The 13,937-nt window shown below is 40.9% G+C and overlaps 1 protein-coding gene across 1 annotated transcript in view; it reads right to left on the bottom strand.

Annotated features, from left to right (window-relative positions):
• Positions 1 to 2,405: 2,405 nt before the first annotated feature.
• The window catches only part of Ccdc172 (coiled-coil domain containing 172), a 114,428-nt gene continuing 102,896 nt past the window's right edge, over positions 2,406 to 13,937 (bottom strand). Inside the window, exons 10-12 of the mRNA XM_076563394.1 lie at positions 9,295 to 9,360; positions 8,435 to 8,487; positions 2,406 to 3,882 (exon numbers count right to left, since the gene is read on the bottom strand). The gene's annotated coding sequence lies outside the window, so the exon portion shown is untranslated. The remainder of the gene's footprint in view (positions 3,883 to 8,434; positions 8,488 to 9,294; positions 9,361 to 13,937) is intronic.

Raw genomic sequence — 13,937 nt, 5'->3', positions numbered from 1 at the left:
TTGTGGTCCAGTCTCTGTGTAAAGGGAAGCACAAGGAATAATGCTTATCTGCTGTCCTGGCTACAATAGTCTGTGAGGCTGGACCATCTCAGCCAGTAGACTTGAAGCTGTCTTGTAGTTTTTTTCTTGGTTTATTTTTTTATGTCTATAACCAGATTTTCAGGGGCTCTTCCCCAATCAAACCTGCTAACTATTAACCTTGAATGGATCCATAGCCTTTCAGTTCCTGTTTTTGTTTTTGTTTTCTGTCTGAGTCTGTTTTACTGCCTATCTCTAGTATTTTCTGTCTGCATGAGCAAAACGAACTGCTAAACTACTGCTGGGTCCTCTGTCACGGCTTTGGTGGCTGGCCCCACCCCCTCCTCACATCTTTGAGAGCCAAGCCTTAATTTAGAGGCAGGTCTAGGAAGTTGGCGCCCCACTGTGGCAGACATTTTTACTTAGCTCCTTGTTTCTACTTAACAAACTTGCTGCTCAAGGGCTCACTGTATGGCAGAAACTTTTAAAGGAGCTGCATCCATTTTTTCCTTTTTTTTTTTTTTTTAATCAGGCCCTGTGTGGGAATTACAAGCTCCACATTGGAATGCCAAATGTACCAGGCTTTTTTCTTTTTGGGCCACCAACCAGCTCCTAAATCATGACATGGAGACTTATTAGTTTTCAATGCCTGACCTAGCTTAGGCTCGTTTCTGCCTCTTTTAATTTAAATTAACCTGTTTCTCTCTATCTTTCTTTCGCTTTAGGATTTATCACCTCTCTTCCTTCTGCCTGTCTTACTTCCACTGCTTCTCATGTCCGTCTGTCAGCTGCCTGGCTTCTGACCCCAGGCATGTCCATCATTCTCTCCTCCTCCTTCTCTTCTTCTTCCTGATCCTAGATTTCTCCTCCTATTTATTCTTTCTGCCCGCCAGCTCTGCCTTTATACAGTTAAGGTATAAACCAATGTAACACATCTTTACATAGTTAAATATTCCACAACACAGCATCATTCTTCTATACCTGTTGCTTTTTTCTATTATGGACTTAAGTAAAAGAGGTAAGCAGTCACCATGGTACAGCCTAAATAATATCCAATCTTGAATTTCCTCTGCCAAACAAATTAATCCATTTCCTTTTTATTAGGCCTCACAGGATTTTGCAGGACATGAGCAAAACATAGCCAGGGATTTTGCCAGAATGTAATACAGATGATCTTTAGCCTAGTTCTTGGTATAGTCCCTTTGCCTTGCATAACTTCATGGAACAAGATTTCACAGTCCACATTTTTTTTCCAGTATTCTGGTCTTTTAAACATCCACCAAAATAGTCCTACTATAAGCTCTGCTGACAGTATTCTAGATCCTCTCTATCCTACAGCTCCAAAGTCTTCCATGTTCATTCTGAAACCAGTTCTAAAAGTCTAAGAATCAGATACAGTTATCACAGCAAAAGTCCCACTCCTTGGTACCAGTTTCTATATTACTAACACCCACTTTTCCTGTTTCTGTTACTAATAACTAATATGAAAAAGCATTTATGTTAGCTTGTGGCTTAATAAGGGACATAGTCAGTCTATTGTCACTTGGGAGGCATGGTGATAAGAGCAACATTAGACATCCATCTTTGGCCTAAAGGCCTAGAATATCTAAAGGCTTTTTCTGTGAAGCAGGAATTTTGAAAGATTGTCCTACCTTGTCCTGGCAAAGCTCGGCAGGTGCTTTCTTTTGTGCCCTGCTTGTCCAGTTTGGGCAGCATACTTTTAGCAGTCAAGGCAAGGGCAGTTTCTTGCTCAAATGGCTAGCTTTTGCCATGAAGGAAGGAAACTCCATATGGAGGTTCTTTAATTCCCATCATCATTTTTTGAAGTAAATTAGAGCTGCCAGGAGCAGACATGTCTCACTCTCATGAAAAGCCTTATTTTACTAACACATTTTAAATGTCATAACCTATAGGTCTTTGAAGTGTTTGAAGACCACCTATCCATCTAAAATATATCTCTGTATGACTTTGACAATATACCCAACATGACTATAAGTTTGATTGTTATAGATGACTATTAACCTGTATTTCTTTATTCTCCTAAATAGCTTTCAAGGACTAAGGCATTACATTTTTAAATGAGCTGCATAGGTACAATACCTTAAATAAGAAATAGAAACATGTAATACAATATAACAAAAATAACCTTAAATTTGTATCAGTATACAATAATATAATAAACAAGAGTAGAAACATACACAGTATAACAAAAAATAATCTTAAATTTGAATCAATATACAAAAATCCATACCAATGTGAAATATTTGAGACTAGTTAGTTGCTTTTTTAGTTTGAAAGTAGATTGAGTAATCTACCCCTTTATCCTGTCCTTTCTATATCCCTCCTTTATCTTTTCTTTCTTTCTTTCTTTTTTTTTGTTTGTTTTTGAGACAGGGTTTCTCTGTGTAGTTTTGGTGCCTGTCCTGGAGCTCACTTTGTAGACCAGGCTGGCCTCAAACTCACAGAGATCCGCCTGGCTCTGCTTCCCGAGTGCTGGGATTAAAGGCATGCGCCACCACCGCCCAGCTCCTTTTTCTTTTCTGAGTGAGATCCTTGAATCTAATTTCCTTTGCATAGTTTCCTCCTTGACCATGAACAATAACAACTTGTAACCAATCCCCCCTCAACAATGACAGACATCCATTGAAGGATCAAAAACCACCCACCCCACCTTGGGAATGTGGGCATCATGTTCTTGAAATTACTTCCTGTTGTCTGGGGCTGATGGCTCCTTTAGGGAACCCTGAAAAATTGGAATAATGGTCAAGACCTGGGAGAGCTAGCTGCTGGTGTCCAGTCTTGGTGTGATAGGAGGTATACGGCTTATCTGAAGTCCTGACTAGAGTAGTCGACCAGGCAGGACCATTGTAGCTAACTGCTTTGAAGTTGTCTTGAGCAGTTTGTAGTCCAAAGCTGAGCTTTGGATGGTATTTGTCATCTTAGTGACATTACCACAATCCAGGTGGATTATTCATTGTAGGGCCCCAACATCCTTTTGGATACTACAAGGGTCACTATTACAAATGGTAATGGTTCACTACAGGAAACTTAAATATATTAAATATCATGTGCAGCATATATCAGATTTGGTTTTCCTTTAACAAGTATGCTTGGGTTTAGAGAAGGAGAGAGCCACACTCCAACTCCAAAGCCAGCTTTAATTTTTAATTGAATTGGGACTACAAAAAGACCATTTACCTTATATGTCTGAAGAGAACAGTAGAGACAAGCATCTAGGAAGATTTATGAAATTTTATCCTGTTTTAAGTGGGCTATATCATTAGACCTTGTGGTGGTATTGTGTTCCCCAAAATATTGTGTACCCTAATAAATTTATCTGTGATCAGAGAACAGAACAGCCACTAGATACAGAGGCTAGAAAATGGTGGCACTCACGCCTTTAATCCTAACATTCCAGAGGCAGAAATCCATCTGGATCTCTGTGAGTTCAAGGCCACACTGGAAACAGCCAGGTATGGTGACTCATGCCTTTAATCCCAGGAAGTGAGGGCAGAAAGCAGAAAGGTATATAAGGCATGAAAACCAGGAACTAGGCTGGTTAAGCTTTCAGGCTTTTGAGCAGCACAGTTCAGCTGAGAGGCCTCCAGTCTAAGGAAATAAGACCAGTTGAGGAACTGGCCAGTTGAGGTTAGCTGTGACCTGTTCTGTTTCTCTAATCTTCCAGCATTCACCCCAGTAACTGGCTCTAGGTTTGATTTTATTAATAAGACCTCTAAGATTCCTGCTACAAGACCTATTTACTCTTTTTCTTGGATCATTTTCTCTGGATGATTCATCCTTCTTCTTCAGATGTCTCATTTGTCCAGTGGTCTTCAGACTCCTTAGTTGGATGCTTTTATTCTCCTGGAAAGACAAAAACAAAACCTTGCCCCAATCCTAACTTTGGGGAGTTTCCCTTTTTATCAGGTTGAACTGACACTGTTTGATTAAATATTGACTCTCCTAACCAATAGGTCTCTCTTGTTCAAGTATAATCTTTATCAATCTTGATGGTATCCATAGCAAAACCCCACTGTAACACATATCCTGGTTTCCATTCTGAGGTTAATACATCCTTCAAATATACATCCTGATTTAATTCATCTGTTTGTTTTTATACTATTCAGTGTCTCTCTGCAGCTGTTGTTCCTTTTTCATTAACATTTAAAAATTTTTAAATTAATAAAGTATTGTGTTATCTGTCTCTGGGGGTCTTTATTACCCCCTTCTGTTTATTAAGCATATCTTTGAAAGTATGATCAGACCTTTCTATAACTTCTTATTTTATAGGATTGTGTGTTATACCTGCAATATGCATTATGTTATAAAATGCAAAAAACTGTTTAATTTTACTAGAAACATATGCTAGACCATTGTCAATCTTAATTTGCACAGGTATTCCAACAATGTCCATAACTGCTAATAAATGTGTGATTGTAGAATTAGCCTTTTCAGAACTCAAAGCAGTTGCTCACTGAAATCTTGAATATATATCTCTGGTATGGTGTACAACTTTAATTTCCTAAACTCGGCAAAATGAAACACATCCATTGGCCAAATTTCACTTCTTTGAGCACCCTTAGGATTACTTCTTGTAGGTGGTGGGGCATTTCCTTATAATTTCCTTTGCTTGTTGCTAAGTGATAGAAAAATTTTTCTTTAAATCCTTGCTATTAACATGGTGTTTCTAAAGAAATTCTGAGGTTTATAGCACATTTCCTACCAACAGCTGATCAACTTCATCATTACCTTGTGCTAGAGGGCCTGGTAGACCCCTATGGGATTTGATATGTGTTATATACAAGGGATGATTTCTATTTCTTATTATTTCTTGTAATTGAATATATAATAACATTGATTATGAATCATCTGGAATAAGTTTAGCAGTTCAATATGGAAAATAACTCTTTCTGCATATTGATAGTCAGTGACTATATTTGATTTCCAGTTCTGGAAAATCTAACGATACCATGAGAATAGCATATAATTCTGCCTTTTGAGCAGAATCATAAGGGCTTTGAACCACTTTACATAAATTTCCCAATGTATAGCCTGTCTTTCCTGCCTTGTTTGCATCAGTATAGAATGTAGGAGCTCCAGAAATTGGTGTTCCCTGTACCATGTGAGGAAGAGTCCAATTAGGTCTCTTTATAAACTGAAGTCTTTTGCTTTGGGGATATTTGTTGCTAATCTCTCCCAAAAAATTACTGAACACTCTTTGCCAATGTTCATTTTTCTGCCCATAATAAGAAATTCAGCATTAGTAAAAGGTACTGCAATTTCTTCTGGGCCTATTCCTGTCAATTGATGAAGTCTCACTTTTCCTTTCAGAGTCAATTCAGAAATCTCTTCTACATAGGCATTTAATTTTTTACTCTGTGTGACAAAAATATCCATTCTAAAAATATTATCTTCTTTCTGCATAAGAATTCCTGAAGCAGAATACATAGAGGGTGGCATAACCAGAATACAATCAAGCTCTGGATCCAAGCAATCCACATGTGCATCCTGTAATTTCTTTTCTATCAAAGCCAATTCTCTCTCAACCTCAGATGATAATTTCCTTGGACTATTTATATACTTCTCACCTTTTAAGGTTTGAATTACTTAGTTCATGAGTTGGTAATCCAACTGTGGGCTATAGCTAGTTAATATCTCCCAGCAATTTTTGAAAATCATGATGAGTTCATAATTGATATGTCCTGATTTGTACTTTCTATGTTGAATTTTTTGTAAACCTATCTTCTATCCCAGGTAATTAATAAAATCTCCTCTTTGTATTTTTTCAGGAGCAATTTGTATTCCCCAACAAGGCAAACTTTTCTTTGTTTCTTCAAACATTTTTTTCTAAGGTAACTGAGTCTGATAAGGTATCATTTTTTTTTTTTTTTTTTTTTTTTTTTTTTTTTTTTTTGGTTTTTCGAGACAGGGTTTCTCTGTGTTGCTTTGCGCCTTTCCTGGAGCTCACTTGGTAGCCCAGGCTGGCCTCGAACTCACAGAGATCCGCCTGCCTCTGCCTCCCGAGTGCTGGGATTAAAGGCGTGCGCCACCAACGCCCGGCGGTATCATTTATATAATAGTAAATTATAGATTGAGGGAACTGTTTACAAATTATTTCCAATGGCTATCGTACAAAACATTGACACAAGGTGGGGCTGTTTAACATTCCTTGTGGAAGAATTTACACTGATACCTTTTAACAGGCTGTGAATTATTATAAGTAGGCATTGTAAAGGCAAATTTTTCTCCATCCTGTTCTTGTAAAGGTGTAGTAAAAAAGCAGTCTTTTAAATAAATCACTATGATAGAGGATCCTTTAGGTAACAAAAAGGCAAGGAATTCCAGGCTATGAAGAGCCCATTTGTTGAATCACCTAATTTATGGTTCTTAAATCTGTTAATATACTCTATTTTCCAAATTTCTTTTTAATTACAAATATAGGAGAATTCCAAAGACTAGAACATTCTTCAATATGTTGAGCATTTAACTGTTCCTGGACCAGCTGTTCTAGGGCCTGTAATTTTTCTGATGCCAAAGGCCACTGTTCCACCCAGACAGGTTTGTCAGTCAGCCATTTTAAAGGTAGGGTTGTTGATACCTTTGAAAGCTCATCAGCTGTTATGCCTTGCTCATGCACAATCTGAACAGTCTGTGACCGTTCCTGGTAATACCTTTTACAATTTCTCTGAGAAGCATTCATTATTTTAGGATCTTGAAGAATTATCCTGAATTGCCCATGAATTTAACATCCGTTTCACAAAGCATGAATACATACCATATAAAACAACTGCTTCCTTAAATCTCTTCAAATCTAACATTCAAGATCCCAGTTAACTTCTGCATAGCCTCGGGAGTGCCTATAATCTTGTGGTCATTCCTGTATGGTAACTGGATAAATTAAGTTTGGTAACCTTAAGCCAATCATCTTTAGCTTCATACTGCATTGGTGTGGAAGGTTCTGTTCTAAATTCCTCTGTGTCTGAGTACTTTTCTTACCTTCTTTGGTAGGTCTTTCTAAGCCTTTCTCATCAGTAGAAAGTCTTCCTAGAGCTTGAATCTTATCAATAAAATAGTAAGTTCTTCTAAGGCTTGTATATTATCAGTCAGATTTTTTTTTATTTTCATTAGTAGATTTTTCTAAGGCTTGTACCCTACCAGTACTAAGTCTTTCTAAAGTTTGTATCTTATCAATAGTAGGTTTTTCTAAGGCTTGTACCCTACCAGTACTAAGTCTTTCTAAAGTTTGTATCTTATCAATAGTAGGTTTTTCTAAGGCTTGTGTCTTGTTAATAGAAAGTCTTTCTAAAAGCTTGTATCTTATCAGTCAAATTATCATATTTGGCACAGTTATCAAGCCACTTTTTAAGGATAAAATATGAATTACAAAACTGATAATAATTATGATCAACATTATGTCAATCCCAGCTAAGTTGTTCATTTATCTTTTTTCCATTTGCAAGCCATCCATAGTAGCAGTGAACAGGGTCCTAACTCCCTGAATTGTGATATTCCCAATTCTTAACATGGGAAATACTCCCCACACCTTTTAATAACCTAATTCCCTGTTTTAAAATACCCAAGTGTCTTACTACATCTGATGATGCTGACAGGGTAGGTCCAGATGTGCAGGGATCAGGGGAGTGGGAGGAGGGTAGCCAACGCTACTGGTAGCACTATGGTGGGTGTCAGTGGAGGGCCCAGGCACCCAGATTAGCAAGGCTGCAGGTATTGGTTTCAGTGGGTTGCTTCTGTGCTACACGGGCCAGGCTGTGGGCACCTGCAGCTGTTTGCATGTAGAGTATGTAGAGGGATGCCCTGAGCTGTGCAAATTGCACACTTGGGCTGGAGATCAACGTGGCTGCTCACGCGCCATGAGCTGTCTGAAGAGCTAACATAAGGAAACCAGTAGGAGAAATTCATGTGGCTGAGATGCAGTGTGGGATAGCAATGCCTATCTGCCATCATTGGCAGGGGTGGCTGACGCGGGGTGTACTCCATTGGCTACCACTGCACTGCAAGACTGGGCACACCTGGGCCCCTTGGCAGCTTGTGGCAGTGGCAGCATCAGTAAGAGCCTGAGCCACAAGAAGGTCTCCAATTGGTTGAGCCGGCCTGGGTTGGCATTCTGGGGAGGAAGGCCCACATGGCAGGAAGTGAGGGCGCGGTCTGGTGGTGGGGTGACTAACCCCGGAGGCATATTGGGGCCAGGGGCGGGCAGCAGCAGAAGGCTGCTGTAGAAAAATTGCAAGGGATAAACCTCAGACACAGGAAAACAGGTGTGGAGGGCCTGTGGGGAGGGAGACAACGTTGGCCGCGGCTGCAGCAGTGACGGTGGCATGACGGGTTTACCACCTTGGCATGGTTTAATAGTGCCACCTGTTGGGTGCCAGATGCGGCTGTCAGATGTAACAATTACCTGATTTGTTCCAGTATAATAAAATCTTGAGAATCAGAAATTGAGATAATGACCTGAAAAATCCAAGGAAAGCAGAGTGATTGGCTGATCCTCTCTCTACATTTTCCCCAAACCACCAGAAATTCCCCAGAACTCCTCTCTCCTCTCTTCCTGTCCTCTCTAGGCACCCTCCTAAGTCCTCCAAGAACTTTATGGCTAATCCCCATCAGCCAATTGCTGACTCTGTCCTTTGATTCAAGGAAACTTTATTGGCACTGGATTGACTGTATGGACAATTCTCCTACAATTGTTAGAGAGGCAGCGGAGGATAAGCATTCAGCATGCTGCAGATCGTGGTGGAAACAAGTAGAAGGGCCTTTTGACTTTACTCTGAAGTTAGATGGGAAGGCAGAAAAGTGAGGCTGACTTAGGTTGGCTTCAGCGTTGAGAATGGACTAAGGTCGGGCAAGAGTGATACACAAGGTACCACCGTGGTGGCTGAGAGGTTGGGCTAGAGACACGGATTCTGCAGCTGCTTAGCATAAATGTGAGGTTCCAGAAGGCTGGTGGCAGCGGGACACAGCTGATGAGATGTCTGCAGTGATACAGATAAGATGTAGACACCACTTCCCTTCATTGGAATAGTCTCCTTTTTCCTCACATAATATATCTTGATTATGATTTCCCTTCCCTCTACTCCTCCTAGCTCGTCCCTTCCTCCCCTCCATCCAGATCCACCCTCTTTCTGTCTCTCATTAGAAAACAAACAGGTTTCTATGGGATAATAATAAAATAAAATATAATAAGATAAAACAAAAATAACACGTTGTAATTGGACAAAACAAAGAGAAGGAAAAGAGCCCAAGAGACAGGAAACTCACTTGTTTGTACACTCAGGAATCCCATAAAAACATTAAACCAGAAGCCATAATATATGCACAATGGACCTGTAGGGTAAAAACAGAGAAGAAAAAAGTATATTGTAGCACGAATCTTAAAAGTTCTTACTAATAAAAACAAATCTGGAGCCAGGTACTGGGGTGAATGCTGGAAGATCAGAGAAACATAGCAAGCCACAGTTACCTCACCTCGCCAGTTCCTCAGCTGATCCTGTTTCCTCAGACTGGAAGCCTCTGTGTTCTCATCTGAATGGATCTCAGCTGAACTGTGCTGCTCAAAAGCCTAAAATCTTAACCAGCTCTAGTTCCTGGTCCTCATGCCTTATATACCTTACTGCTTTCTGCCATCACTTCCTAGGATTAAAGGCATGAGTCACTATGCCTGGCTGTTTCCAGTGTGGCTTTAAGCTCACAGAGATCTGAATGGATCTCTGCCTCCCAAGTGATAGGATTAAAGGCATGTGTGCCACCATTTTCTGGCCTCTATATCTAGTGGCTGTTCTGTTCTCTGACCCCAGATAAGTTTATTAGGATGCACAATATTTTAGGGAACACAATATCACCACAGTATATAAATAAATTAAAATATAAAATAAAAAAATATATTTTTTTAAAAAGGAGGAGGAGCCCTGACATGACATTATGAGGCAAGGAACCTCCAAAGATGCTAAGACTCTAGTTAAGTTCCTGCTGGCATCTGTGCCTGGGAAAATTCACCAACTATGCTGTCTCACTTAGGATGTATGATTACCAAACTAAATAGACTCTAAAAATGCCCAATGGGCATTCATTTCCCATGTTCCTGGTCCACACTTCATAGTTTCCTCCATCTAATCAAACCCTTGCCCACCAATCCTCTTGGCTGATGGTTTTTGCTTCCTGTGTCAAGAAGAAAACAAGCTTCCCACGGGCTCCCAGTGCCCAGTCTCTGAGCTCCTCACACACCACCCTCCTACTTTCTTCCCACCTTGCTCCCCACAAAGGCTAATCCTCCTTTTGTGTTGGACTCCATCTCCTGTCACTCACTAAAGGATAAAGCTTAACAATGCTTCCATTTCCTTTGCTCTGCCCATTTCCTCCCTCCCTGCAGCCTTGTTCCCAGCTCCAGGAGGCCACCCCCCCACCCCCCCCACCCCCGCCTGCTGTGTTTCTGTTTCACTGGTACCCTAACAGCCTTCTCTGCCACCTCCCCATTATCTTGCTGACTTCCTAATGAGGGCACATAGGAGGCTCGTGCCCGTGGACTTCCACACTTCTCTTCCTGCTGTTATCCCCTTAGCAATCCCCTTTGTATCCACAGATTTAAATATCAAATCACAGCAGAGCAAGAAAGACTTGGTCTAGTTTTTAATTTTGCCCTCCCCAGTCTAACTGCCTTCAGCATTCATGGAGAGCTGTCTTGGGGCAGGAAAAAGCATGCAAAGAGCAATTCCTACAACATATGAAATCTAATGACACTTGTTGTTCAGTAGAGGAGAGCTGAAGGTTAGGGACTCAAAGTCAGAGACTGGCCATCGCCATTAGCTGACACCATGACCTTGTACAATGATCTTGTCTGTCCTTGGCTTTCTTCATCTATGAAAAGAAGTGTTTATGGATGGTTAACTATTAACATGTCCTAGATATGAAGGCAGCATTTTGCATGAATCATATTCAATTTATACGAGCTCTGGGGTTGTTTTATTACTGTCCTGGTTTTATAGATAAAGAAATTGAAGCTTAGGAATGTTCAGAGCTTGAACAACTCTCAAGTGGTGGAGCCAGGGTTCAGCCCCAGGCAGTGCTCATACTGAATGTGTGTCTTCTTCTGCCTTGCTGTGTTGACCCACGATAACACACTTTCAGAGAAAGGGGTGGGATACCCAATTGACCTCTTCAACACTAGCATTCTTTAATTCTGTTTCCACCTAACAAACTAATGCTTACAGATACAATACTGAACTAAGGTGGTAGGAGCAGAGAAAACCAGGAACTACATAGATAGTGGTCTATAAGGAGTAATGCCAATAAAGAGTATGTCAATGAACACTGGGATAGAAAGAGGTACCTACACTCCAACATACTTTCATAAAACCATATTAATAACTCATTTGTTCATCCAGTCAAACATTTTTGGGACATTGATGTTGAGTCAGAAACTGAAAGGGGAAATTTGATTACATTTTCCTTTTGCTGCTACACACTCATCTCAGAAGGGAAGAAACTGAGACTTTAATGGGTAAGTTATAGCCATGGCTATAAGAGGAGTTGAGGGCCAAATCCAGGATGCCTTAAAACCTGCACACTTGTCATGTGCTCAACAGACTTATGCACAGTAAGAAAATTATGTGTTTCCTTGGGTGATCTCCTGGTGAGTAAACAGAACTGTAGAGTACCAACCCCAGATATATTCATAAATACAGCATGCTTTTAAAATATCACCAGGGTGTAGCTAGAATCTATGACTGCTAATGAACACTTTTGAGGCTTTACAACTTCATAATTAGTAATTAAAGACAAAATGATTGAATCTGTAAAATTATAATATTAAGGATTTGAGGTACAAGGTAATACATAATAAAAAGGTAATATTTTCAAAAGCAGAATTAGATACTTTCAGGAGTTTATGTTTTTGTTTATATATTTGTGTTTCTTGGTGTAAGCATATACTTAATATAAATACCCTGTGATAAAAGATGTTCCAAGTTCAGAAAATGAACACATCTAATCTGATGAGTGACAGTATAACAGACTGATTACCACCATGGCCTCTACTGTAGCTAGAAGTTTCCAGTATCCCACCAGGCCCCTGCAGTCCCGTGGCCCACTTATAAAATAATCACTCAGAAGCTTAATATTATTTATAACTGTTCAGCCATTAGCTCAGGCTTATTACTGACTAGTTCTTACACTTAAATTAACCCATAATTCTTATTTATGTTTAGCCACATGGCTTGGTAATTTTTATCAGTTCTGCCTTGTCATCTTGCTTCCTCTGTGTCTGGCTGGTGACTCCTGACTCAGCCTTCCTCTTCCCAGAATTCTCCTTGTCTGATTATCCCAGCTATACTTCCCACCTGGCTACTGGCCAATCAGCATTTTATTTACCAACCAATCAGAGCAACACACATTCATAGCCTACAGAACGACATTTCACAGCACTCTACAGTCCAATCACTGGGTTAAAATTCTGGCTCTGTCTTTTGTTAATCAGACTTTGAGCCAAAAGCTGGAACAGGGACAGAGTGGGAGGACAGGGAGGAAGATACCATGATAGATGAGGACATCGTGAGAATAGTAAGAGGCAGGGTGCTGGGGAGGCTCTCAGGAATCCACAAGGTTGACCCCACCTTGGTCTGCTGGCAGTGGTCCAGAGGGTGCCTAGACCGGTCTACTCTAGTGACCAGCCTAGCAAATAACCTAGCTGTCATCATAGAGCCTCTGTCCAGTGGCTGATGGAGGCAGATACAGAGATCCACAGCCAGGCACCAGGCTGAACTCTGGGAATCTAATTGATGAGAGAGAGGAGAGATACTGCAGGTGAGGGACGTGGAGATCATGATGGAAGGACGTGCAGAGATGACCGGCCACACTAGTGGAAGCCCATGAACTGTGGGGTGGTGGCTGTGGAGCCCCCATGGGACTGGGCTAGGCACTCTGGATAGAGAAAACAGTTGTTTGGTTCGAACTGTTTGGGGGGCACCCGGGCAAGAGGATCAGGATCTGTCCCTGGTCTATGGGCAGGCTTCTGGAACCCGGTGCCTGTGGTGTGACACCTTGCACAGCCTTGGTGCAGTAGGAAGGGGCTTGGACCTGTCTAGGCTCAGTGTGCTGGGCTCTGCTGACTCCTCAGGGGAGACCTCGATTTGGGGGATGTGGGGATGCAGGGTGGCTTGGGAATGAGGCCTGGGGGGTGGGAGGAGGGAGGATGGGGATCTGTGGATAGAATGTTCTGTTCATATCTTTTTTTCTATCTTTTCTTTTTTTTCATTTTCTTTATTAAGAAATTTTCTACTCACTCCACATAGAAAAGAAAAAAAAAAGAAATGAACAGAACAGCATGGCAAGAGAGAAGAGAGGAAGACAGAAGTTCCTTAGAGGGTAAGCAGATCTCGGGTAGAGTTTTCTGAGTGCCAGGAATAGAGAGTAGCAGAGATGGAGAACGAGAATACAGAGGACGAAGATGAGGCTGGAAGCATAAGAGTTTAGTTGTTAGCAGGACTATGAGCTAGGGAGCTGGATAGAACTGAAGCTATGTAGACATGATTTCATCCCAGAGAAATAAAGTAGATGAGTAAAGAGGTTGGTTTGTCTAGAATTATTCCTGCCTTCAATGCATGTCAGAGCTATAGCTGTATTGATAGAATTTTGTCTTAGCAGAATAAAGTTAACAGACATAAGAACATAGTGTACATAGATTTTTTTTTCCCTCAGATATCCCACGCTGGATGTAGCTAAACTCCTGGACCCTAGGTACTCCATAGGTGGTGATGGCTCACACCTTTAATTCCAATTCTTGGGAGTCGCATGCCTTTAATCCCAGCACTAGGAAGGCTGAGACAGGAAGTGATATGACTGGGTAGAGAAAGGAATATAAGGTGGGAGGAGACAGGAGTTCAGTGCCCTTTTGGCTGAGGACACAGCAG

Source organism: Peromyscus maniculatus, chromosome 1 (genome assembly GCF_049852395.1).
Source record: "Peromyscus maniculatus bairdii isolate BWxNUB_F1_BW_parent chromosome 1, HU_Pman_BW_mat_3.1, whole genome shotgun sequence".
Taxonomy (NCBI): domain Eukaryota; kingdom Metazoa; phylum Chordata; class Mammalia; order Rodentia; family Cricetidae; genus Peromyscus; species Peromyscus maniculatus.
This window is presented reverse-complemented; position numbering and strand designations above follow the sequence as displayed.